This window comes from Primulina eburnea, chromosome 3 (genome assembly GCF_022965805.1).
Source record: "Primulina eburnea isolate SZY01 chromosome 3, ASM2296580v1, whole genome shotgun sequence".
Lineage (NCBI taxonomy): Eukaryota > Viridiplantae > Streptophyta > Magnoliopsida > Lamiales > Gesneriaceae > Primulina > Primulina eburnea.
This window is the reverse complement of record NC_133103.1, coordinates 15,429,306-15,457,035: the sequence shown is the minus strand read 5'-3', so window position 1 is coordinate 15,457,035 and position 27,730 is coordinate 15,429,306. Positions and strand designations below refer to the sequence as shown.

The 27,730-nt window shown below is 36.9% G+C and overlaps 1 protein-coding gene across 1 annotated transcript in view; it reads left to right on the top strand.

Moving 5' to 3' along the window:
• LOC140826908 (BRASSINOSTEROID INSENSITIVE 1-associated receptor kinase 1-like) overlaps window positions 1-27,730 on the top strand; it is an 85,400-nt gene that overhangs the window by 15,209 nt on the left and 42,461 nt on the right. The window lies entirely within an intron of this gene.

Here is a 27,730-nt window from a genome sequence, read left to right as displayed (position 1 = left end):
CAACTCGAGGCCCTTGCTTACAAAAGTACATCTATCGATATAGTAATTTCTCTTATGATTAAATGGGTTGAAAATAATTTTAGTGGGCTAAGTTAGTAAATATAATTATTTTATGGACCGGATAAAACTTTAATGTAGGCTAAAATTACACATATACTACAATTACTAATAATATTTTTTTTTTCATATAGGGCGGGAGCCCAACTCAACCTTTGGGGTGGCTCCGTCCCTGTTTGAACTGGCCTGAGCCGAGTCGAACTCCAAGAGTTGAATCAACAGGCCCGTTCCATTTTTCTTTTTATTTACTGAAAGTTTTTTAAATTTAAATATGTGAGTATATATACAAATATAAAAAGAACAACATTGTATTATGTTCAAAATATTTGTGATATATAATCAAACAAGCATTCTTATCATTAGAAAAAAACATTGCAGTTGCCAACAGCGCTACTGGAGCCACTAGACGAGGCGGAACAGCTGATACAAGTAGCTCTGCTCTGTACGCAGGGCTCCCCATTGGAGCGTCCAAGGATGTCAAAAGTCGTGAGGATGCTTGAAGGTGATGGCTTGGCTGAGAGGTGGGAGGAATGGCAGAAGGAAGAAATGTTCCTTCAAGAATTCAATCATACGCATCACCCTAGCAGTAATTGGTTAATTAACGACTCCACTTCGAATATTCGTCCCGAGGAATTATCTGGGCCAAGATGATTCTCCGTTCGTGGTTTGGACTCGCAACTTTGTATTTGATTGATAGTTTTTATTGTTGTAAATTATATTTCTTTTTACCCTTTTACCTGCCCTCCCTGTTTTTGCTTCCGAATTTTTGGTGATTTAGGATGATGTTTATACTCTTTTATAGTTTGTCAGTTGTATTTCAGATATCCATAGTGCAGGAATCGCAGCGCTGTGGAAGAATCCAACATGTATTTTATATTTACTTACACTCATTTTATATGTACTAGCAAAAAAGCACGTGCATCCGCACGTGAACTCATATTCTAAATAACTAAAAATAAATTAATAGTAAAAATATTTTTAATCTTTGAATAACGTGATCAAATCCATCAAACAACATTTCGTTCGGAAAAAGATAGATCAAAACAAATTATAAGAATTTGGAATAATGATATATCAGATTAAGGACTAAATTGAACTAAAATAACAATACAAATACAATGATTTGAATTGATTAAGCAATATAAGAATGTAAATAGAATTATATGAATATATTTTAATTAATTAAGCAATATAAGAGTGGAAGAAAACATTTTAGTATATGATGTTGATATTTATCTACTCATTAAATCAATTAATTGATAAATATGTTCATAGAATGTAAAAATTACATCTTGAAAATCTAAAATAATACTTACTTATAATTTGGAATAATTAAGAACATGTGACAACAATTTTTTATTTTAAGTTTTATTCTAAGAGTATTACTTTTTATTGTGAATATCGGTAAGGTCGACTCGTCTCACATATAAAAATTCGCGAGACCTTCTCACAAGAGACTTACTCTACACCAACATAACTTCCAATTTAGTTATGTTAACATTATACTAATAATTATTTGTAGGAATATCTTGCTCTTACTTTTTTTTGACTCATTTGTGTTATTTTTTAAAACAATTTCATAATAATTTTATCTATGTACCATTTGACTCTATTTTTTTATACGTATAATAGATGTCGTCATTGATTTTTTTTTTTTCAGAAAAATAAGCTGAAAAAGTATCAATGGTGATAACATTTGTGAATAAGCTTAATTTTTATTTTTATTTTCAAATTAAGTGTTTATTGATTTTTTTATTTAATGCGTGCTTACCTTTTTGTCAATATAATTATCATTATATACCTGTATGTAAATAACTCTACAAATACAAATAAAATGTCATGGCATTATTGTTATGATTGAGTACTATTTGATAATATATAAATATGAGGAGACTTAAATAAAATAGAATCTATGAGAGTAATTAAAACAATTAATCAATCAATTAATTTTATTTATTATCAAAATTCGTGAGAAAAAACTAATGAAAAATTGATTAATTTTCTACATATTTTTTTTCTCATTTTAGCAATTGTACAACAATATTTTTCTATGATCATATCATCCAATGTATGTGGATGAACGATTCATTTGTCCACACTTTTATAGGTACTTCTTATTCAAATTTATTAATTTTTTATTACTATTATTCAAATTCACAATTAAATTTATATTTACAATTTATTATATTTGTTCATGCATTTAGAAATTAATAGTTTGACAAAATAAATTTAAAATTTTGATTAAATATAATTTTATTTTCAATTCAAATTGTTTTATTTAATTTAAAAGTAATAATGATTATTTTAATTTTTAATTTTTCATTTGTCAATATTTAATTTAGAATTTATTTGAATGACTCTTCGTTCAAAGCATTCACATACTTTATCATGAGTCCTCCATATATATAATTTTTTGAAGTTTTTTTTAAATCTAATTATATTAAAATTTATTTTTAATAATTCATTGAATGAATTCAAATGATAGTGAAATAGAACAATACCTAACATAATTAATTTCATTTAGAATTTGAATGAAAGTCAAAGAAAGTTATTAAAGTGAAAAAAATAATTGATATTAATATTAAGTAAATTTAATAGTATTTTTTAAAAAATAGCTCAAACATTTAAAAACGTGGAGATGACTTATTTGCTACATATAAATTAAAATATGAATATAATTAAAATGAAAAAAATAATTGATATTAATATTAAGTAAATATTTGAATAGTATGTTTATTTAAAATTAGCATAAACATTAAGAAAGTCAAAACACAAAATAATAACCATAAAATATGGTTAATTAGTATTAATTATTAATTAATGGACTAAATGTGAAATTACCATATATGTTACCTAATAATGAAAATAAATAAACATGTGAAGGGTAATAATGTCCGTTCAAAATAACAAAACTTTTCTTCTATCCACACTTTTATAGGTACTAGCATGAAGCACGTGCGATGCACGTAAATAACAAATATATGATAAAAATAAAAAATTGAATCTCTAATAAAATAATTTGAATCATTTTGTTATTTATTTGAGTTTAATCTCTTGTAATATCAGACGCATAAATTAATTAAAAACTAAAATAATTACTTTCAATTTTTTTGCCAAATTAAAATTCAAATTGTTAATTTTATGATATATAATAAATTATAATTAGCATAATATATAGAACCAAATGAATTAAAAAAATTAAGAAAAATATCCAAACACCACGTATAAGGTATAATAAACTAAAAATCAATCGAATTGTGGACTTTATCAATGCATAAATCATAGTTTACATAAATTAAGCACACTAACGATAAATAATTATCAATTTGAAATATCGTGACTAACTCATCAAAACAACATCAAAATTAATGAAATAATAATATTGATAATAAAATATAACTCCTAATATTTCATTTAAATAATATTTAAACACCTACAAAAAAAATTTACTTTTGTTTTAGAACTTTATATCATAAATAATTAATTTTGTATCATAATCTATCTTTTATAAACTACCTCAATGTTTATTAATTTATTCTTAAATATAATTATAAATAATAAATAAATCAACGTATGTAATGAACTACACATTTAAACAAGATTATATGGTAAATATCAAATAAAATCTAATGATAGTAATCAACAGAGTGGTGACATCTTATTCCAATTTTTCCAATTTTTCTTTCATTTCAATTTTTCCAATTATTAATTATTAATTAGGCTGCCCAACAGTCCTCCAGTAAATCAAAACTCGTTACATGGTATGGTGGGATAATGCAATGGATTTATTTTGCTTTGTTGTAAATGAAACTTAAAAATACTCTGTTTAACCCAAAAACCAGAATCCTAAGGGCGCTACCCTAATCTACTTGTAAATTGAATACTACTTAGTACTTACTATGTAAGGATTTGGCTTATGCCTTCTCATAATATGTTTGCTTGATCTTTGAGTTCCTGTGTACAATTTCATAGAGTTGTCAATTTGAGTTAGGTCCGTCGGATTGAGTCGTTAAACCAACCCACCATTAAAAAAAGTGGTTTAGGTTATGATTTCTAACGACTCATATGAAGGTATGTCAAAATGAGTTAGTCTGTCTCGGTTGTGGATTGGGGTTGGTTTGAGTGGATAGGCAGGCTTACTATTTATTTTTAGAAAAACCTAAAATCTATTACTATTATGTAACTACTACTATATATCTATATTATATTATTTGATAGAAAATATTTTTTTTTGTTTACTGCACATTCCATATTTGATTTTTGTACGGTAAGTTTTTTCTGAGTTTTAGTTATATTTTGAAGAAGGTCTGACGTGATATCGATAAATATTGATGTGATGTCAGAAAATACTGATATATTACCAGAAAGTGCTGACGTGGTGCGGAAAATTTGTTGATATATCCAGCACTACGTTAGCAAATGCACGTACTCCAAATTTAAAAGTTAATGGAATAAAATTTAAAGTGTGATGAGTTAGTGGATCAAAAATATTTTTTCCTATTTACTATATCATTAAACTTTATAGAGTCTTATATTAATTCAAGAAAAAAATCTATTTTCGTTTATCTGAATCTTATGCAAATTCAAACGTATTATGTTAGCATGGCCACATTAATTATCTATTCAAGGGAGATCAAAATTATTTCTTCAATTAAAATTTTAGCAATTGATTTTATGTTATATAATAAATTGTAATTCACATAATATATGGAAAAAATGAATTGAAACAAATTTTTAAAAAAATTATATATTCAAACACCACGTATAAGCTGTCATTTCAGATATCTCCAAATTTGTATATTGAATTTATACATTTTTCGTATGTATAATATTTTTTGAAATTGATACTAAAATCTTTAATTTTCTTATTATAGAAACTCTATTTAAGAGACTCATATTTTATGAGATTATTAACATATTGACATTCATAATTGTTGATATAAATTCTTATAATAAATTTATTAAACTCTTTGATTTCAATTCATTGTATAAAATAAAATAATTATACACTATATGATACAAAGAAACTAATTGTTTATCAATTATGCAGCAAAATTTATATATTATTATAGTTGATTTTGGAATTGAAACTAAGAAAATATTTAATCTGATTTTGATTATATTGTTTTTGAAAATCATGGTCGAGTTTACCTTTAGACATTTAATGTATAAATCTTAATCAATCTTAATAGATATTTCAAATATCACAAAATTTTGTGTATTGAATTTATAATTGTTTCGTATGTATATATATATTATGATGTTGATTTTGGAATTGAAACGATGAAATTTTTTACTCTGATTTTGGTTCAACTATTCTTGAAAATCATTGTCTGGTTTAGATTTAGACATTTAATGTCTAAATTTTAATCAATTTTAGTAGACGTTTCAAATATCAACAAATTTGTATATTTAATTTATAAATTTTTCGTATTGTTAGACATGAATTGTATTGTGGCGATGATAACTAAAACCAGTAGACCAGCAGACCAGATCAAACATCTAATTTATCAGTAGCTGCTGTTCTAGTAAAACTAAATCAGTAGAAGAGATAGTTATACAAAACCAGTAGAAGACGTTGCCTAACGTTACTTCTTTAATGTTACCGTTAAGGGTTCCAAGTACTAGTATTAATTGCGGCATTAATTGCTATACTGAATCATTTAATGCACCTTACCCATTTTGGTATAAAACAGAACTGATTGTTCTACAGTCTTGTTGCAGGAACTTCTTTTGGCAATATAGCTGACTCTATCAGACTATCTGAAGACTATTCTGATTTATGGACGTTGAACTCAGTTGCTCTTATATAAGGGTAACAAACCTTACTCAAAAGCAGGTTACGAAAACAGATTTTCCAGTATCAAAGCTTTTACTTCGAAATCACTCTTAAAGTTCAACAAAAAGAAAAGTAGCACACGCTTCATAGCAATTATCTGATCATTTGAAGATCATCTTGTTCTACTGATCATCACACTCTTCACTATCACTACACTATCTATACTTAATCAAGAAGAGTTTGTAATCTGAAAAGAGTCTTTTCAGAAACTTGTGTTACGCACATTTGTGAGTTGAGAAACTAAGAGTTTCAGTAGGCTGAAGTGTAAGTCCTTCTGAAGTGGGTGTGTACAAGAGTTGTACTGTAATATCCAAAGTCTTTTAGTTATACCTTCTGGAAACAGAAGAAGGGGAGACGTAGAAGAGTTTATCTTCGAACTTCCATAAACAACTGCTGCCTACTGTTTTACTGTTTTTCTACTACTTCATCAGATTGTTTCCGCACATTTTCATTGTAATCAGGTGAAAGTACACGCACAAGATCAACTACTATTCTTAACAGGATTCTAGTACTTCATCAGAACGAAAAACGAGTAGAGTTTATTCACCCCCCCTCTAAACTCAACTTCGATCCTCAACAATTGGTATCAGAGCGGGTTATTCTTGTTTGTGAAAAACTACAACAAATGGCACATTTCAGCAAGATCCCTATGTTCTCTAAGGAAGATTTTGATGACTGGAAGATAAGAATGCAAGCACATCTTGCAGCACAAGACGATGACATGTGGTATGTCATCACAGATGGTCCACTGAGAATCTTAAAGCCTAATACAGCTATTGCTGTCACTGACGGAGCACCACAGATGGTCGAAAAATCAAGAAGTGAATGGACCAGTGAAGATAAGAAAAAGGCCAATCTTGATAATGTGGCGAAAGATATATTGTATAAAACTCTAGACAAGAACACCTTCAGCAAGATAAAGATGTGTTCTACTGCAAAGGATATTTGGGAAAAGCTCATCCAGATATGCGAAGGGAATGAGCAAACAAAAGAAAACAAACTGTCTGTAGCCATGCAGAAGTTTGAAAATCTAAAAATGAAAGCTGGTGAAACTCTAAACGAGTTCGATGAAAGATTCAGTAGCCTGGTCAATGAGCTAGTTGCTCTGGGTAAAGAGCATAGCAACAGAGAAATAGCCCTCAAGGTGATGAGAGCATTACCTAGAGAATGGGATGTTAAAACAATGGCTATGAGAGTATCCAAAGACTTGAACAAATTGGAGCTGCACGATTTATTTGCAGATCTGAAAGCCTACGAGTTCGAATTGGAAGTGAGAAGTGGAGAAGAGCCTTCAAGCCTACCAACCAAGGCTCTTGCTGCTACTGCTACTGCTTTTACTGCTACTGCCTCTACCTCTTCTACTGCTGCTGCAGTTGTACCTCAGGCATTACCGACTGTGATCACTGACAATACTCTGGAGAAGACTGCTGAACAAATCAGTAGTGATGCTATGTCTCAGTTTGTAAAGAAATTCTCCAGGTTCATGAAGAAGAACCATCGAACTTATCAGGGTCCCAATCGCAACTTCAAGAAAGACTCACCACCTGGTGATATGGGATGCTTTAACTGTGGAAAGATAGGTCATTTCATTGCAGATTGTCCTAAACCAAAGAAGGATGACCAAAAGAGAAAGGATCACAAAAGGAATGACAAAAAGTCCAGAAGAGATCGAAAAGCGATGATTGCAGAAGAAAGCAAATTCAAGTGGGCGGACTCTAGCTCTGAGTCATCTGACTCAGAAAGCCATTCCAGTGACAGTGATTCAGAAGAAGTAAAATGTCTCATGGCAGACACTGACTCAACCTCGACATCTGGAGAGGTATTTGATTTTGACTCCGACGAATTTACACGAACTGATCTGATTAATGCTTTACATGACATGGTAGAAGAGTATTCTAGACTTTCTCAATCATTCGAGGAAGTTAAGATCGAAAATCAGGACTTAAAGAATCAGAACAGTAAGTTAACTTGCGTGCAAGTAGACAGCTGTAATGATTTACAAGTTGAGATGAGTAAATTGATAACTGAGAATGAAAGAGCCAAAGCAGATTACCAGAAGGTGCTTTCTGAGAACCAGAACTTGTCGCTACTGGTAAATGCTTGGAATAAGTCTTATATTTCATTGGAAAAGATGCAAGAATTACAAAAACAGTCTGGAGACAGGAGTGGTCTCGGATTTTGTAATGATGAAGGATCTTCTGAAACGAATACCAAGCCAAAACTGGATATGTGCAAAGGGAAATATATTCATTTTGTGAAATCCAGCATGGTACAGGAACCAGTAGTACCTACTGCTTCAGTTGAAAGGAATGTAAATCTAACGAACAGAAGAACGTACTATGGTCTGGGTTACGTTAAACCTAAGGAAAAAGTTGACCAGAGTTACAGATTCAGAAGAGAATTCAACTCTGGAAGACAACATCCTATGAAGGTTAAAAACTACCAGTACTACAACTCTAAGCCTGTTCAGAAGAGATACAGACTGGAAAACAGAAACAGAAGGGAAGAACACCATTTTGATATGCATACCGTTAGAAATAACAGATCTTCTGTTGCACACACATCTTTGGATATCCGAAGTACAAAGTCCCCAAGAGTTGTACAAATGTGGGTTCCCAAAGGACTGATAAGGCTTGGACCCAAATAGATTTGGGTACCAGTTACTAAAATTTGTGTTTGCAGGAACAGAAGAAGGAAGCAGAAATCAGTAACTCTACATGGTATCTGGATAGTGGATGTTCCAGACACATGACTGGACAGAAAAACCTACTCTCTGAGATAGTGAGTTGTACTGGACCAAAGATAACTTTTGGAGACAACTCAAAAGGTAGAACCATGGGTAAGGGTAAGATTATCCATGGTAACATCACTATAAATGACGTGTTACTAGTTGACAACCTCTGTTACAATCTTATAAACATTAGTCAACTATGTGATAATGGTTATTCTGTAGCTTTCCAGAAGCATTCATGCATAATTAGAGATTCTGCTGAAACTACTGTGTTAACCGGAAAGAGAGAAGACAACACTTACAGAGTCTCCTGGAACTCAAATCATGTCAATACTCCCACATGCCTAGTTGCTTCTCTTAGCAATAAACATTGGCTATGGCACAAGAAATTGAATCATCTGAATTTCAAGTCAATCAATTATCTCAAAAAGCAGAATATGGTTGATGGATTACCTGACATTAATTTTGTTAAAAATCATGTTTGTTCTGCTTGTCAGCTTGGGAAACAGATAAGATCCAGCTTCAAGACCAAAGATAGCAAATCGAATTCAAGATGTCTGGAACTACTGCATATGGATCTATTTGGCCCAATTCCCATCATGAGCTTAGGGGGAATGAAGTATACTCTTGTTGTTATTGATGATTTTTCTAGATTTACTTGGGTAATCTTTCTCGCAGGAAAAGATCAGACCAGTAGCCTCTTGATCAAGCTTCTGAAAAGGATTCAAAATGAAAAATCTACCACCATCATTAAAATCAGAAGTGATCGGGGCACTGAATTCACTAACAAGTATCTTGAGCTATATTTGAATGAACAGGGAATTCATCATGAATATTCAGCTGCCAGAACTCCTCAACAAAACGGAGTAGCTGAGAGGAGAAATAGAACTCTAAAAGAAGCAGCTAGAACAATGCTAGCAGATGCAGACATCTCTCAGCGCTTCTGGGCTGAAGCTATCAATACTGCTTGTTACACGCAAAACAGATCGATGGTCAACAAAAGACACAAGCAGACTCCGTATGAAATATGGAAAGGGAAGAAGCCTAACGTATCTTACTTTCATGTATTTGGTTGCAAATGTTTTGTACTAAATAATGGCAAAAATCATTTGACTGCATTTGATTCTAAATCAGATGCTGGGATATTCCTTGGTTACTCTGCTGTAAGCAGAGCTTTTAGAATCTTCAACAATAGAACTCTTAATGTTGAAGAATCGATTCATGTTGTCTTCGATGAAGACAGCAGTGCTGAAATCTCTAACATATCTGATTTAAGTAACAGGTTAGACAGTATTCATCTGGAAATTGACAGCGAAGATGATGTAGAAGCTAATACCAAGGATCTTCAAAATCCAGAACCAGACATTCCATTAGTGGAACCAGAAGTACAGACTTTGGATCTACCAATACCAGCAGAAGATGTTCTAGAGCCTACTACTGATTTTGTGGAAAACAATCTTAATGTATCAAATTAGGAAGATGCTCAGTTAAATCCGTTTATCTGGAGAAAGTCCCATCCTCCATCATTGGTTATTGGTAATCCAGCAGCGCCTTTAAGAACCAGAAGGCAAATGTTTAATGAATATATGTAGTGACCCGTTCCAGAATCACCTACTAATCAAGAACTAAGCATGCGATTAACTTAATTAAAAACAATCAGAAATAAAGGCGGAAAACTGTCACCAAAAGATAGTTATACAACCCAATCGAAAATCCAGGACAACTAAACTAAAAGGAAATATACTGTACAACCATATCGAATAGAAATAGTACTGAAAACTAAACCAACCAGCTACTCACGTCCTCCTCCTCCTCCTGAGCTGTCCAACCTGAGGCCTGCCCCGAGGGAATGGGGTGTCCAAGATAAACAAAACCGAGGACGTGAGCGATAAGAACGCCCAGTACAAAAGCATGAGTATACAAGCCTATATGAAATGCACATGCTATGATATGATACCAGGGTAGTCAAGAAACAGGAGTAACAAAGGATCTCAATATGCTCAGTCTAGAGGCGCCAAGTGGATAGTGCCGCGCGGTACTCCTCTGGGTCACTGCATCCACTACAAGAACAGACGTGGACCTAAAATGTCCCGGATCACCGAAGCCCTCCGGACCCGTCGGCCACTGTGTACTCTCGGTGTCCATGCGTCCACAAGACAAGACAGGGCTGAGCGGCCCCACAAGATATAGCTTATCTCGAAAGAGATACAGCTCAACAGTAAAGGCTATCTCAAAGGAGATACGGCTCAACATGAAATGCAACATGCATCATAAAACATGACATAATAGCATGCATCATATGACATATATCAATGCACCACATAATCATGCAACACATATAAGGATGTATACTCGACCAGGATATCTCGGATAGTACTTTCGTACCTCAAACCAGCAGATCCTAACAATCAGTCCTAGACTCACGCCTGCGTCCGCAGTCAGCCTACTGGTGCCGCTAGCTCCAAACTAGAGCACAGCTCCGCTACAACACTAGTAGCTCCCCGCTAGTGCCCGAATCTCGGAAAAAGACTAGAAACCTGTCAGAAACGACTGAAATGCTCTGGAACTCTCTGAAATGGCGAGTCACAAATGAAGCCTCGCGCCTCTATTTATAGCCAATGTTCGGACGCTCCGATCCACTTCGGAAGCTCCGATCTGGTACACTTCGGACGATCCGAACCCACTTCGGACGATCCGAACCCTGCATGTCTTCCACGAGTACAGCCACCTGTCCCGGACGATCCGAGTCTTGATCGGACGATCCGAACCCTTCCACGTGTCCAGACACCTGGCTCGGACGATCCGAACCCTGATCGGACGATCCGAACCCTTCCACGTGTCCAGAACCCTTCCACGTGTCCAGCCACCTGTCTCGGACGGTCCGAACCCACTTCGGATGATCCGAACCCTCTTCGGACGATCCGAACCTGGTTCGGTCTTTCCGATCCCACCGAAATATAATTAATCCAATAATTAACTCAAATTAGGAATCGGGTTACTACATTCTCCCCCCCTTAAAAAGATTTCGTCCTCGAAATCAGGTTTATAGGATGAACAAAAACTGAAATAACAACATTGTTATTACATCTCAATTGTTGTTGAATACAACTGATATTTCGATTATAACTGAAAACACAAACATATACAAAGCATAACTCAAAAGAGCTCTGGATGCTCCGAACGCATACGACTCTCTAGCTCCCAAGTGGCTTTTTCAGTGCCTCTGCGCTGCCACTGAACTAAGACAAGAGGAATGATCTTATTCCGCAATACCTTGTCTTTGCGATCGAGAATCCGCACTGGTCGTTCCACGTAAGACAAATCCGAATTTAGTTGAACTTCAGAGGGATGCAAGATGTGAGACTCATCTGCTACGTATCGTCTCAACAAAGATACGTGGAACACATCATGAATACTTGATAGGTACGGCGGCAAAGCAAGTCTGTAAGCCAAATCTCCCACGCTTTCCAATATTTCAAATGGACCAATAAATCTTGGAGACAGCTTACCCTTGAGACCAAATCTCAAAATCCTGCGAAAAGGCGAAACTCGGAGAAACACTTTCTCACCTGGCTGAAAATAAAGAGGTCGCCGCTTGGTGTTCGCATAACTAGCCTGTCGATCCTGAGCGATCTTAATCCGTTTATTGATTATTGCAACCTTATCAATAGCCTGCTGGACTAACTCCGGTCCCTCAACATGTCGTTCCCCAACTTCGTCCCAGAATAATGGAGTACGACAACGTCGCCCATACAACGCCTCAAATGGTGCCATACCAATACTACGATGATAGCTGTTGTTGTATGCGAACTCAATCAAAGGCAAATGATCATGCCAAGCGATTCCGAAATCCATAACACAGGCTCGCAACATATCCTCAAGTGTACGGATAGTCCTCTCCGTCTGACCGTCGGTCTCTGGATGATAAGCTGTACTTAAACTTAGGGACGTACCCAATACCGCCTGGAAACTACCCCAAAATCGTGAGGTAAAACGAGGATCTCTGTCACTAACAATACTGACTGGCACTCCATGCAGACGTAAAATCTCTTGAATGTACAATCGAGCCATACGATCGAAAGTGAAATCACGGTTATATGGCAGAAAATGAGCAGACTTGGTGAGTCGATCCACCACTACCCAAATAGCATCACTATTCCTCGAAGACAATGGTAAGTGAGTAATGAAATCCATCGCGATATGCTCCCACTTCCATTCGGGAATAGGTAAGTTCAACAATAATCCTCCCGGTCGACGGTGCTCTGCCTTAACCTGCTGACAAACAAGACACTTGGAAACAAACTGATAAACGCTGCGCTTCATCCCTTTCCACCAAAATCGTGTCCTCAAATCTTTATACATCTTGTTGCTTCCTGGATGGACACTCAACTTGCTTCGATGAGCCTGAGCCAAGATCTCTTCCCTCAAAGTATCATCCTCTGGTACCACAACCCGATTAGACAAACACAGAAGACCATTAGACTGATAATGGAAATTGCTATCTCCATCAACCAACCGAGCTAATCTCTGAGTCTTGAGATCAGACATCTGAGCATCTCGAATCCGAGCGAACAAAGCTGGCTCAGATAAAATGGTAGCAACACGAATGCTCTCCATACCTTTCCGATGTTTGAAATTAAATCCCAATGAACAACAATCCTGGATAGTACTAATCATAGCACTGGTCTGAAGTGCAGAGGCTCTCACCTTGCGACTAAGAGCATCGGCTGTGAGATTCGCAGAACCTGGATGGTACTTGATCTCGCAGTCATAATCTTTAAGTAGATCCATCCAACGACGTTGTCTCATGTTCAACTCAGCCTGAGTGAACAGATACTTCAGACTCTTACGATCAGTAAAAATTTCAAACTTAACTCCGTACAAGTAATGACGCCAGATTTTCAGCGCGAACACAATAGCAGCTAATTCTAGATCATGAATAGGGTACTTCTCCTCGTGAGGTTTTAACTGCCTGGATGCGTAAGCGATCACATGATCATTCTGCGTCAACACACACCCTAAGCCTTGAAAAGAGGCATCGGTGTAAACACTGAAACCATCAGATCCTGACGGTAACGCCAAAACAGGTGCAGAAGTCAGAAGTCGACGAAGCTCTCTGAAACTATCTTCGCACTCAGATGACCACTCAAATGGAACATCCTTCCGAGTAAGTTGCGTCAATGGTCTAGCTACCTGAGAGAAATTCACAATGAAGCGACGATAATACCCTGCCAGACCTAGAAAACTACGGATCTCAGCCACCGTCGTAGGACGTGACCAATTCAGCACTGCTTCGATCTTGCTGGGATCCACAGAAATTCCTTCCTTGGAAATCACATGACCAAGGAATACTACACGATCAATCCAGAACTCGCACTTACTCAGCTTAGCATACAATTGCTTCTCGCGAAGAATCTGCAACACAATCCTCAAGTGCTGGATATGCTCTTCCACACTGTGAGAATAAATCAAGATATCATCGATGAAAACCACAACAAACTGATCCAGAAAATCCCGAAAGACTCGGTTCATTAGATCCATGAACACCGCTGGCGCATTCGTCAATCCGAATGGCATAACTAGAAACTCGTAATGCCCATATCGAGTACGAAATGCAGTCTTGGAAATATCATCATCTCTGACTCTCATCTGATGATAACCCGATCGCAAGTCAATCTTGGAGTAAACAGAAGTACCCTGAAGTTGATCGAACAAGTCGTCAATACGAGGTAACGGATACTTGTTTTTGATCGTCACACGATTCAGCTGGCGATAATCAATGCACAATCGCATAGATCCATCTTTCTTCTTGACAAACAAGACTGGAGCTCCCCAGGGTGAAACACTCGGGCGAATATAACCTTTATCAAGAAGATCCTGCAATTGCTGCTTCAATTCTCTCATCTCTGACGGAGCAAGACGATAGGGGGCACGAGAAATCGGTGCAGTCCCTGGCATTAACTCAATGCCAAATTCCACCTCTCTAACCGGAGGAAAACCAGGAATCTCATATGGGAAGACATCAGGAAATTCACAAACCACTGGAATATCCTCTATACCAACACTACCTGTGGATGAATCAATCGCATAGATGAGGTAGCCTTCCCCGCCCGACTCTAAAGCACGACAGGCTTTCAGAGCAGATACCACTGGCATCGGAGGTCGTGCTCCCTCACCATAGAAAAACCAACTAGAGCTCTCAGTCGTACGAAACTGAACAAGCTTCTGGTAACAATCCACGGTAGCTCGGTAGGTAGTCAATAGGTCTATACCTAGAATACAATCAAAATCTTCCATCTCTAGGATCATAAGATTCGCAATCAATTCGTTACCCTCAAAATCTAAGTGACAACCCATCACTAGACGCTTCGCTAACACCGAATGACCCATCGGAGTAGAAACAGAAAGAATGACGTCTAGAGAAACATACGGTAACTTATGACGCTTAACAAATCGTGTAGAAATGAATGAATGTGATGCTCCGGTATCAATAAGAACAAAAGCAGGAATACCGCATAAACGAAAAGTACCTGCTATGACTCTCTCCGTTTCATCTGCAGCCTGATCCTGGTTCAGCGCAAAAACCTGACCTTGGGCACGAGGTCGAAGATTTGAACTACCCACTGCCTGACCCTGCCTCCTCTGCTGAACAGTCGTCTGAGATCCGGAACCAGATCCTGCTCCACCTCGCAACTGAGGACAATTTTTCTTGAGATGACCCATCTCTCCGCACTGAAAACAAGCTCCCGCGGCTGATCGGCATTGCTCCGATGGATGGTTCTTCCCACAATGCACACAAGAAACCTTCTTCTTACCAAAGCGGAAAACACCGCTAGACCGTGATCCAGATCCAGAAGAAGAAGAACCAGATTTCTTGAAAGACTGAGATCGAGGGCTCAAAGTACTCGGAGGTCTAGAAGAAAGAATAGCCCTACCACGCTGGAGACTGATCTCTGCCTGGCGACACCGGTTCACTAACCCATCATACGAAGTAGGATTATCACAGACAGTGACTCGATCAAAAATCTCCTGGTTAAGACCCTGGAGGAAATGGTCATACTTGGCCTCAGAACTGCCACTGATATGAGGAGCAAAAGGTAACAACTCAAAGAACTTCTGCTGATATTCATCAACAGACATACTCCCCTGCTTAAGATTCAGGAGCTCAATCGTCTTTGCCTGACGAAGGGCTGGAGGAAAATACAGCTGCATGAAAGCGGCACGGAAATCGGCCCAAGTCACCCTACCCTGGGACTGGACTATCGGCGCAGAAGTCGATCGCCACCACTTGCGCGCACGGCCCTCGAGAAGAAAACTAAGGGTCTCCATCTGCTGCTCCTCGGTGCACTGGAATGCACGGAAACAACTCTCCATGCGCTCTAACCAATCCTCAGCATCATCGGGAGTCTCACCGCCGACTAAAGGCTTAGGCCCCATCTGAATGAAACGGTGCAAATCAAAACGCCTAGGACCATCCCGACGATGACGATGTTCACGATGACGCCTACGATCGTCCTGGTCACCCCAACGACCTACACTTCCCTGACTACTCTCATCACCAAAGTGGTCAGCCATCGCTACAAGATAGAATGGGGAAAATGGTAAAATGGTCAACGAAAATCCCAAAACAGAATCTATATCCCAAAATCGTAAGCATGCTCTGATACCATAAATGTAGTGACCCGTTCCAGAATCACCTACTAATCAAGAACTAAGCATGCGATTAACTTAATTAAAAACAATCAGAAATAAAGGCGGAAAACTGTCACCAAAAGATAGTTATACAACCCAATCGAAAATCCAGGACAACTAAACTAAAAAGAAATATACTGTACAACCATATCGAATAGAAATAGTACTGAAAACTAAACCAACCAGCTACTCACGTCCTCCTCCTCCTCCTCCTGAGCTGTCCAACCTGAGGCCTGCCCCGAGGGAATGGGGTGTCCAAGATAAACAAAACCGAGGACGTGAGCGATAAGAACGCCCAGTACAAAAGCATGAGTATACAAGCCTATATGAAATGCACATGCTATGATATGATACCAGGGTAGTCAAGAAACAGGAGTAACAAAGGATCTCAATATGCTCAGTCTAGAGGCGCCAAGTGGATAGTGCCGCGCGGTACTCCTCTGGGTCACTGCATCCACTACAAGAACAGACGTGGACCTAAAATGTCCCGGATCACCGAAGCCCTCCGGACCCGTCGGCCACTGTGTACTCTCGGTGTCCATGCGTCCACAAGACAAGACAGGGCTGAGCGGCCCCACAAGATATAGCTTATCTCGAAAGAGATACAGCTCAACAGTAAAGGCTATCTCAAAGGAGATACGGCTCAACATGAAATGCAACATGCATCATAAAACATGACATAATAGCATGCATCATATGACATATATCAATGCACCACATAATCATGCAACACATATAAGGATGTATACTCGACCAGGATATCTCGGATAGTACTTTCGTACCTCAAACCAGCAGATCCTAACAATCAGTCCTAGACTCACGCCTGCGTCCGCAGTCAGCCTACTGGTGCCGCTAGCTCCAAACTAGAGCACAGCTCCGCTACAACACTAGTAGCTCCCCGCTAGTGCCCGAATCTCGGAAAAAGACTAGAAACCTGTCAGAAACGACTGAAATGCTCTGGAACTCTCTGAAATGGCGAGTCACAAATGAAGCCTCGCGCCTCTATTTATAGCCAATGTTCGGACGCTCCGATCCACTTCGGAAGCTCCGATCTGGTACACTTCGGACGATCCGAACCCACTTCGGACGATCCGAACCCTGCATGTCTTCCACGAGTACAGCCACCTGTCCCGGACGATCCGAGTCTTGATCGGACGATCCGAACCCTTCCACGTGTCCAGACACCTGGCTCGGACGATCCGAACCCTGATCGGACGATCCGAACCCTTCCACGTGTCCAGAACCCTTCCACGTGTCCAGCCACCTGTCTCGGACGGTCCGAACCCACTTCGGATGATCCGAACCCTCTTCGGACGATCCGAACCTGGTTCGGTCTTTCCGATCCCACCGAAATATAATTAATCCAATAATTAACTCAAATTAGGAATCGGGTTACTACAATATATGCATGCTGCTTTTATATCTCAGGATGAACCAAAGAAAATTGAAGAAGCTCTTCTGGATCCTAGTTGGATTGAAGCCATGCAAGAAGAGCTGAATCAATTCAAGCGTAATGATGTTTGGTTTCTAGTACCTAGACCATCTCACCAAGCTGTCATTGGAACTCGGTGGGTATTTAGAAACAAACTTAATGAAGAAGGCACAGTGGTCAGAAACAAAGCTAGATTGGTGGCTCAAGGCTTCAGACAAGAAGAAGGCATAGACTTTGATGAGACTTATGGACCAGTAGCAAGGCTCGAAGCAATCAGAATATTCGTAGCCTTTGCTGCTTTCAAAAATTTCAAAGTATATCAAATGGATGTGAAAAGTGCATTTCTCAATGGTCTTTTACAAGAAGAAGTTTACGTGGAACAACCTCCAGGTTTTATCGATCATTTCTCTCCTCATCATGTATTTAAATTACACAAAGCACTATATGGTCTAAAACAAGCACCTAGAGCTTGGTATGACACTCTATCACAGTTTCTTATTGATCATGATTTTACCATTTGAGCAGTAGATAAAACCTTGTTTACTTTAGTCAAGAATAAGCATACTCTTTTAGTACAGATCTATGTTGATGATATCATTTTTGGGTCAACTAACCCCAAATTATGTACAAAGTTTGGAAAATTGATGCAGGATAAATTTGAGATGAGTATGATGGGAGAATTAACATTCTTCCTAGGACTACAAATCAAGCAATCAGAAACTGGAATCTTTATAAATCAAGCCAAATATACCAAGGAGCTTCTGAAAAAATTTGGAATGGAAGCATGTTCTGCTGCTTCTACTCCAATGAGCTCATCTATTAAGCTTGATAAAGATGAAAGTGGTATTCCAGTAGAGGTAACTCAGTATCGAGGTCTTATTGGTTCATTATTATATTTAACTGCCAGTAGACCAGATATCATGTTTGCTGTTTGCATTTGTGCTAGATTTCAATCTAACCCCAAACAATCTCATTATATTGCTGCTAAACGTATTTTGAAGTACTTAAAAAGAACTCAAAATGTTGGTTTATGGTATCCCAATGACTCATCGTTAAATCTTATTGGATATTCAGATGCTGATTATGCAGGTTGCAAACTAGATCGAAAAAGCACAAGTGGTTTTTGTTAATTTCTTGGTGATAGGCTGATATCCTGGTTTAGCAAGAAACAGACTTCCATAGCCACATCTACTGCAGAAGCAGAATATCTTGCTGTTGGAAGCTGCTGCTCTCAGATATTGTGGATTCAACAACAGTTGAGAGATTATGGGATTCAAGCCTCCGAATCACCTATATTCTGTGACAATGCAAGTGCAATTGCAATCACTCAAAATCCAGTACTTCATTCCAGAACGAAGCACATAGACATCAGACATCATTTTATCAGAGATCACGTGCAGAAGAAGAACATTCGTCTGGAATATGTCTCTACTGATCAACAAACAGCAGATATCTTCACGAAACCCTTACCAGAGAATAAGTTTTCTTAATTTCGTAACTCTCTTGGTTTAATAGATTTAACTTAATTACTTTCTGATTATCTTGGTTAACTTTTATTATTCGCTTATTCATCGTACTGAACTTGAAGAAAAGCAGTAGAGTATAGTCAAGTGCTGAAAATGAAATTTTATTAGAAACCATTCCAGTACATTACATCATGCGAAAGTAAAAACAGTAGATCTGAAATGCTATTTATCCAGTAGCGTTATCTTTAGCTTTTGACTTCAGTAGTTCTCTGTAATTTGCTTAATAAGCACTTCAACACGAACAAGACTTTCTAAGCAAAGAAAGGCCTAGAAAGAATCTAACAAGCTTGGGTCTTGTTAGAACTAATCTATTTTTTAGATGCCTTACAGGGCATCAGAGGGGATTTCATCATCATCAATCCACCAGCACTCTCTAATTGCATCAGCATGCTTCTGGAAGAAATGGATGCAACATATCCATACTAATGAAAGCATCAAATTCGTCTGGTGGTGGATACTGGAAATCCAGGAGTGTATTTCAAGGATCATTACGTGAAGAATGACATCTTCAAACTCCTCTCTGGACAGCTTTGCTTCGACTCCTGAATCAAACCCTAACTCTTTCTTTACTTGAGTTTTCATTTTACATTCATCTGTTTAGCTTCGTTCAAGATGTGCAGGTATTTATAGAGGGAACAAAGACTCTTGTGAATCGCAAGATTGCGACTGTTCAGTTTCAACGGCTCAGATTGAAAGATGGCCAAGCGTCACTTATCGCAATTATGACCATTTATTAATTGCAGTTACCGAGGGGGAACAATCTCTCAGTCATATTGAGAGTTTGACGTCTTTTCAGAAAACAGATAGGATGTTTGTCTTTTCGATAAAACTTCGAGTCTGCTGTTTTTTTGTCAAAGTGCTGAAATATTCTCAGCACCCTGAAACTTCCAGCAGACGTTATCATAAAATTACAAATCCCCTTCTGATTTTCAGTAACCAACTGGACAGCCCGCTCATTTTCAAAATTTTCAAATTATTTGAATATCTGACAGTTTCTGCAAAATTTTCGAACACTCAACCAAGAACATACTGAAACGTGTCTTTATGTTTATCTGACGGCTGTATATATTCTTTTAGATTTAACCTTTATACCTTTACTGTTTCATATCTATCGCTATTCAGCTACTGCTTTCTCTACTTTCACTAACTACTGCAAATTTGTCTGATCTCATCTGCATACAGGAATGGCTAACGCTTAAACTCTTAACGCGTATCAATTTAACTTTGCTTCGGTTCTCAACATCAAGGATGAGAATCTCTTGAAAATGTTTCAGGATCTTGAGCAATCGAGACTCCGCAAATTCCTGGAAGCACCAGCAGTCATCTACAAAAATGCTTTACTGGAATTTTATGCTAAAGCCACAGTGCATGAAGGCAGGATTGTTTATGCTCAAGGAGATGCTTCTATCTCCATTGATGCCGCTCATCTAGGAGCAGTCTTCCTCCTTCCACTTGCAGGTGTTTCTGAACTCTCTGACATTTCTAAGCTGGATATGTCTATTGCACTTAGTTCTTTCTCAGCCTCTGGAGAAGAACTGTCTCCTTCCTGTCACAAGAAATTGCTAAAAATCGAGTATCAGATTCTGGCCGATATTGTGGCCAAAGCTATTTTGATCAAGGCTGGAACATTCGACAAGTTGACTAAGGGAAAGGTTCAAGTTATGACTGCCATCACCAAGGGGATTAAGGTGGATTGGAGTCATTTTATTTTCAGAATCATGAAGGACATGGTTGTCAGGCGAAGTTCTGGTTTCGCGGTTCAAATTAGCGTTTTGCTCAAGGATGTTGGCTTTGCATCCACCAGTGATCTAGATGCGACTCCCATCACCATGATTGATGCAGCGAATGTGTTGGCTTTAAGGCCTAAGCCAACAGTGGCAGAATTTGTGGCGATGAAGAAGGAAATTGGGGACACTGCTTCTGAGGCTCCAAAACCTCAGAAGAAAATATCAAAGAAACGATTGATCATTTCGTTGGATTCAGATGACACAGCACCAGAAGAGTCTGCTGCTGGTGTTCAAACAGCAGTGCCAACCCCAGCTAAGAAGAAATCTCGCACAATTCTTAAGATTAAGAAGACAGCAGCACTGTCTGAGATTGAGAAAGTACCTATTCGACAGGTCTTTCCAGAAGCGGTCCCTTCTGCTAGGACCACTGCTTATTCAACTGCACTTGCTACTATGTCCGTTTCAGCACCTCCTTCTGCTCCAGTTTTTAAGCCAACATCTGGAATTGTTTTTCGGGAACCAGCAAGCGGGTCTTCTGCTTTCCGACCAATCGTGCCTGTGTCATCTTCTGACAAAGGCAAGGGAAAAATGGTGGAAGAACCACCTGTTATTAGTCACAAAACCACTGTGGCTACTGGCGTTGATCTTCATCTCGCAGAGATTGAGATTTCTGCTAATGATGACATGAATTTTTTTGATGAATGGCATCATGTGAGACTATTCCATTCCTTGAGTTACTTCAAGACAAAAAGAAATTTTGCCAAAATGATGAATGCAGAAAGGAAGGTTTTTCAGCTGGCCAAAACAGAAAATATCATCGAGGCCTTGCGAAGAAGGGATTTTGTCTTCGCTCAGCTGAAATGTCAGAAGTTAGAATCAGTTCTGCAAATTCTTCAATCCAATTTTGATCCTGCTGTTCCTAACGCTGTTCAGGATCAAAATGTTATCATGATTCTCTCTGACAGATTGAAGCAGATGAATGAGCAACTTCTTGCTCAAGAACAAGGCTTTGGAGAGCCCACTGTTTATCATGTCGGTCTTATTCCAGTATTTCAACAGTCAGTTGAGGAAAGGACTACAGCCTCCCCAAAGGCTTCTGCTCTCAATACTCCTGCATCTCCGACTCGACACATCCCGACATCATCACTGCTGTCCGTGCATGAATTAGCTTCGGTTGAAGAAGTCATTGAATCTATTATACCTTCAGTCTCAACCACTCAAGAAGCAGCACCGGCTACTTCGTTGCCACCTTCTAACTTTCCTACTCCAGGGCAACAATTGGCAGATTCAGATGCTCTCTCTTTGCTACCGAATTTAGAGGTATTCTCTGCTGCTCATCAAGTCGAGATGACAGCTCTTCTGAATCAGCAGCTTGCTCCTTCTACTGAAGGTCCCTCAGTCTCACAGGATGTTTCTGTACCACCGGAAGAAGTGTTGGCCTCTGTCTTGGCCGTTTCTACTGCATAATTTACTCCTCTGGTTGCTGTTGCTCTTCCTTTTTCTGCAACTCCAGCAGAAAGCACAGTAGACCCTGCTCCTACTACTGCTTTGTTGGATGCTGCTCCCATTTCTACTGCGTTGAATGTCTCTGAAATCAAACAACGCATGGTTGCACGCACTCCCTCCCCGGAATTCGATGCATTCAATCTCGAACATCAAATTCTATGTCTGCAAAACGATCTCAACAACATCTCTGAGTTAGTGAAGCGTATGTCTTGTGAAAACCTTGCGGAATTCACTGGTGCTAAATCCTTCCGAGAAACAATGGGTAAACACCTCTATCTCACTAAGGAGACCACAGACAAGATGTATGCTGAAACTTCCATTTTCAAACAAGCTATATCGAGATCTTACGCCACCCTCATCAGTGATCAAAATAATATTCTTACTCGACTCACTGAGCATGATGATCACTTTCGATCTCTATCTACTTCTGTGGAACTTTTGGATGCCAAGATTGATTCTCAAAATCAATCTATCGCTACACTGGATAATCACATTTCTTCTCAGACCCCGTATCTGGAAATACTAACCGATGGCATTCACAATATCTCAGGCCGATTGAATGACCTCTTTGCTCATATGGTTGCCGCTGATGCCAAAAAGGGGGAAGATAGGGCAGATAGAGGAGATCAAGGAGGAAATCAAGAAGAATAGGGCAAATAGAGGAGATCAAGGAGGAAATCAAGAAGAAGATGAGGCTGAACCTTCTGACAGAAGAGATCAAGAGCCTCCGTTTGAAGAAATTATTTTCAGGGATATTGGAATCAATTGATACTTTTAAATCCTTATTGACAATTATCATTCAGTTTATATGATTATCTGTTTTATTTAACAACTTTCTACTGATTAGGTTTTGGCATCACCACAAAGGGGGAAATTGTTAGACATGAATTGTATTGTGGCGATGATAACTAAAACCAGCAGACCAGCAGACCAGATCAAACGTCTAATTTATCAGTAGCTGCTGTTCTAGTAAAACTAAATCAGTAGAAGAGATAGTTATACAAAACCAGTAGAAGACGTTGCCTAACGTTACTTCTTTAATGTTACCGTTAAGGGTTCCAAGTACTAGTATTAATTGCGGCATTAATTGCTATACTGAATCATTTAATGCACCTTACCCATTTTGGTATAAAACAGAACTGATTGTTCTACAGTCTTGTTGCAGGAACTTCTTTTGGCAATATAGCTGACTCTATCAGACTATCTGAAGACTATTCTGATTTATGGACGTTGAACTCAGTTGCTCTTATATAAGGGTAACAAACCTTACTCAAAAGCAGGTTACGAAAACAGATTTTCAAGGATCAAAGCTTTTACATCGAAATCACTCTTAAAGTTCAACAAAAAGAAAAGTAGCACACGCTTCATAGCAATTATCTGATCATTTGAAGATCATCTTGTGCTACTGATCATCACACTCTTCACTATCACTACACTATCTATACTTAATCAAGAAGAGTTTGTAATCTGAAAAGAGTCTTTTCAGAACCTTGTGTTACGCACATTTGTGAGTTGAGAAACTAAGAGTTTCAGTAGGCTGAAGTGTAAGTCCTTTTGAAGTGGGTGTGTACAAGAGTTGTACTGTAATATCCAAAGTCTTTTAGTTATACCTTCTGGAAACAGAAGAAGGGGAGACGTAGAAGAGTTTATCTTCGAACTTCCATAAACAACTGCTGCCTACTGTTTTACCGTTTTTCTACTACTTCATCAGATTGTTTCCGCACATTTTCATTGTAATCAGGTGAAAGTACACGCACAAGATCAACTACTATTCTTAACAGGATTCTAGTACTTCATCAGAACGAAAAACGAGTAGAGTTTATTCACCCCCCCTCTAAACTCAACTTCGATCCTCAACACGTATGTATAATATTTTTTAAAAATGATACTAAAATCTTCAATTTTCTTATTATAGCCAAACTCTCCAAATTTTTCTAAGAGATTCATATTTTGTGAGATTGTTAACATATTGACATTCATAAATGTTGATATAAACTCTTCTAACAAATTTATTAAGGCAAAAACATGTGTGAGACGGTCTCACGGGTCGTATTTATGAGACGAATTTCTTATTTGGGTCATCCATGAAAAAGTATTACTTTTTATGCTAAAAGTATTACTTTTTGTTGTGAATATGAGTAGGGTTGACCCGTCTCACAGATTAAGATCCGTGAGACGGTCTCACATAAGACACACTCATTTATTAAACTATTTGCGCTCAATTCTTTGTATAAAATAAAATAGTTATATACTATATGAGACAAAGAAACTAATTGCTTATCAATTATGAAGCAAAATTATATATATTATGATAGCTGATTTTGGAATTGAAACTAAGAAAATATTTAGTCTGATTTTGGTTCTGCTATTCTTGAAAATCATGGTCGGGTGTAGGTGTTTCAAATATCACCAAATTTTGTGTATTGGAGTTATAATTTTTTCGTATGTATATATTATGAGAGCTGATTTTGGAATTGAAATAAACATGTGAAGGGTAATAATGTCCGTTCAAAATAACAAAATTTTTCTACTATCCACACTTTTATAAGTACTAGCATGAAGCACGTGCGATGCACGTAAATAACAAATATATGATAAAAATAAAAAAATGAATCTCTAAGAAAATAATTTGAATCATTTTGTTATTTATTTGAGTTTAATCTCTTGTAATATCAGACGCATAAATTAATTAAAAACTAAAATAATTACTTTCAATTTTTTTGCCAAATTAAAATTCAAATTGTTAATTTTATGATATATAATAAATTATAATTAGCATAATATATAGAACCAAATGAATTAAAAAAATTAAGAAAAATATCCAAACACCACGTATAAGGTATAATAAACTAAAAATCAATCGAATTGTGGACTTTATCCATGCATAAATCATAGTTTACATAAATTAAGCACACTAACGATAAATAATTATCAATTTAAAATATCGTGACTAACTCATCAAAACAACATCAAAATTAATGAAATAATAATATTGATAGTAAAATATAACTCCTAATATTTCATTTAAATAATATTTAAACACCTACAAAAAAATTTTACTTTTGTTTTAGAACTTTATATCATAAATAATTAATTTTGTATCATAATCTATCTTTTATAAACTACCTCGATGATTATTAATTTATTCTTAAATATAATTATAAATAATAAATAAATTAACGTATGTAATGAACTACACATTTAAACAAGATTATATGGTAAATATCAAATAAAATCTAATGATAGTAATCAACAGAGTGGTGACATCTTATTCCAATTTTTCTTTCATTTCAATTTTTCCAATTATTACACCTAAAACAACCCTAGCTCTATTTAATTAGCTGTCAATTATATTTTAAGTAATAGATGAGCTGTAATTTTTTCTATTTTATCAGAAAGTTTTAATTTCATGTAATTTGTCTAAATTTTTTACAGACAATACCTTTCGAACCAATCGGGTGTTGAGTATTTGATAGTAAGAAATTTTAAAACGGGGAAATTAAAATGCACTAAATGTCAATTAATTATTAGTAACGATGAGACATTTATGTCTTATTTTTATCTTTACATTACAATAATAATATTTTTATTTTTTTTATTTTGTTCAATTTTGCACATAGGGTATTTTTGTCAATGCAAGTTTGCACGGAAGGTATTATTGTCAATATACAATCGGAAAACAAGGTGTATTATACACACTTTTATAGGTATATAGATATAAATATAGATATAGATTGATGAATTGAATAGGCCAAGATTGTCAAAGAATAAGCAAAGTTGCTTCCACAAAAAATATCCCATGATGGTGGGAATGACAATTTCTTGTGTTAGTAGTGAAGCCCAAGTCTCCTATCTTGCTGGTCTGGATGGAAGCCCAAGTCCATATTTTTGCTGGCTTCATCTTTGGGCCCAAGTGGTGTACTGTGTACGTTTCCTAAGCCCATTTATAACTCTTATATATTACCTGGGCTCTTGGGTTGGGGGAGAATAATTTTTCAACACTCTCGATTCTTCTGGTTTTCTCTTTGTGCGCCTTCTTTCCCAAAAAAGGATACTCTCTTCTCCTCTGTACTCCTAGGGTTTGATCGGCTCTCCGGTTGATCATCTTGATCATCAGGCAGTAGCGGTATTGCTTTCTTGTCTGCGCTTCCTTGTGAGAAGCAGGTTGCGAGACCGTGTTTACTAAGGTTCATGTGCGTTGGTGTCTGAGGTATCTTGTGACAGAGAGTACCGAGATATCTGAGATCGGTAGTGCATTGGCTTGAGTCTGAGCTCGTTGTGAACGTAGATCGGCGTTCCTTTTCTGGTTGAACCACGTATTTGGTTGTTTCTTCCCTTTTCTCCTTTTATTGTTAGTTTACGGTTTCAGGTTTGTATGTATTGCGAAATCCTTACATCTTGCTTGGGGAATATCTGTCAGCAAAACATGAGAATATAAAAACATTTTGTTTGTTTATTCTAAACTTGTGTCTATGTTTATTGTTTCATTTGTCTCAAGTTGCGAGGGTTTCCCTCTCTTTCCCTCAGATTTCATGGTTATCCCATATGACTTTAATTTCAACTGTGTACCAATTTTTTCACCATGGTCAACCAATTTCCCATTACGAAAATATCTTCTTTATCAACCAATATGAATAAAGCTGCGATGGTAAAATAATTAAGAAATAATAACATTATTTTACTGTCAGCGGCGAAACACGTATATTGCACTTGAGTAATGAACTTAAGTACATTATAAATATTGAACGTAAATTTTCAAATTAATGTAGATACATATTTTTTTTCACAAATTATTTAATAACAAATATTATTTCACAATTTATCTATCATTTAAAACAACCATGATTAAGTTTCTTCAATCATTTTCTTGTATGATTTTTAAATCTTTCGGTATCTTTTTCATCTTTTTATTTTATTTTTCATTCTTTTTTTCGATTAAATTCAGTTATGTTATCATCGCATATAATTTTCATGTTTTCTTTTCATCATCAGATTTGATTTTTATTAATGTATTTGATGCTTGCGTGTGTTTTCCTTTTTTAAATTCTCACTCGGTTTCTTCACATATTATATATATTAATTATAGCTATTTCGCAACATAATTAAGTGTATGAATTAATTGTTAACGAGCAAGAATGAACTCCTGAAATTTGAAGTATAAAGAATATAAAAAACTGGTAAAAATGAAGTGATTAAAATAGATGTGTCATATATATTAAT